The sequence below is a fragment of the Electrophorus electricus genome, chromosome 13 (assembly GCF_041902795.1).
Source record: "Electrophorus electricus isolate QZ-2024a chromosome 13, ASM4190279v1, whole genome shotgun sequence".
Lineage (NCBI taxonomy): Eukaryota > Metazoa > Chordata > Actinopteri > Gymnotiformes > Gymnotidae > Electrophorus > Electrophorus electricus.
Genome location: NC_137509.1, coordinates 5553566 through 5555000, shown reverse-complemented (window position 1 = coordinate 5555000; position 1435 = coordinate 5553566). Strand labels below are relative to the sequence as shown.

At 37.1% G+C, this 1435-nt stretch overlaps 1 protein-coding gene across 1 annotated transcript in view; it reads left to right on the top strand.

The window, feature by feature from the left end:
- The window catches only part of LOC113567607 (uncharacterized), an 8187-nt gene extending 7931 nt beyond the window's left edge, over positions 1–256 (top strand). Inside the window, exon 6 of the transcript XR_004775269.2 lies at positions 1–256. This exon is cut by the window's left edge and continues 94 nt beyond it. The gene's annotated coding sequence lies outside the window, so the exon portion shown is untranslated.
- Positions 257–1435: the final 1179 nt, after the last annotated feature.

The window sequence follows — 1435 nt, the reverse complement described above, 5'->3', positions numbered from 1 at the left end:
TCGACCACAGAGAGCGGTCTACAGTCCACAGCAATCCATCTCGCCAGTGAATTGGTCAGTTTGTCTGACGTGGACTTTGACATTTTGTATCTGAATGTGAACCCCGACATGTGGTCGAGTGTTGGCTGGCGACACTGTTTGCTCGTACTAGGAATACTATCACATTTAGCAGCTAAATTAACATTACTGACCTGCGCGCTGGCCTCAACATGTTTTTCGTTGAGGTAGTAACGAAGGGTGGAAGTGCTCCTGCGATAAGCAAACTCCTTCCTTTTGTTTGTATTTCCATCTGGAAGTTTCTTGTACTTAAATTTCCCATCCACCAGCGTAGCCTCTTCCGTCATCTCCATCATGCTCATCACATTGTGCGTCAATATAATCTGTATGCCTGGAACTCGTGCACCGGTGCAAAAGTGTGATTAAAACGCGTTAATTTTTTATTTCGTTATTTTTCCTGTAATTAATTAATCGAAATTAACGCGTTAAAGTCCCACCCCTAATATATATAAGTTCAGTGAATGATCTGAAAATGGCCCGTTTACGATGTACAGTATGTTCAATGCAGTCGTTTAGTTGTTTTGTGAAACACTTTTCAAGAGGCAGAAAATATTAAGCACATGAGCCAAGATGAATCAACAATGGCTTTATTTACCAAATGTATATAAATTCAAACACTAAGAAATCCTATGTACAAAGCAAATTAATTAAATTTGCTAACTAGATATACATTTAAGATCACTGTTAATAACAACTCAGTCGTTAGATGAAGTTAAATGCACTGGGATGCATTTAGACATGATTCGTTATATTGTACCAAAAAAAAAAAAAAAAAGTGCAGTTAAAGGTTTGAAGACGCAGTTTCAAGGAGAAGCTCAATCACACAAGAGTCAGCCTGCAATGAAGCCAGTGGGAAATGTGTCTGTAGTGCCTTATTTTCAACGTCCATAGACAGCAATGAATGGCCTTGGAGGGAAGAAATACCTTGTAGATGATCTGATTCACAGTAGCAAATTAAATGTACAGATAACTGTTTAACAATAATGATCAATAATTATACACTCAAATGGTGTCTGACTTCCTGGTCATGCCAGCATACTTGGATAACAAACTGTCAGGAAACCTCAGTATTTCAGTCACCAGGAGGTAAGTTTCTGCATGGTCAGTCTAGGGTCTAAAGCTTGACATTTGGTAGGTATTTGGTTTACATGGTTTGACCAGCAATTTTTTTTTCCCCTTTACACCAAAACTGATCTTTCACTTCAGAACAAAACGATGGAGTGTGTGTTTTCTTTTCCTGAAAACAACTTTAAAATAAAGAAAACCATTAGGTATTATATATACTATATTATATTAGGTATTGTATATTTAAAGAATATATACAAGTCACAGGATATAATGTCTTCTGAATTTCAATTTAGCCTAATCTGGCAGTAGC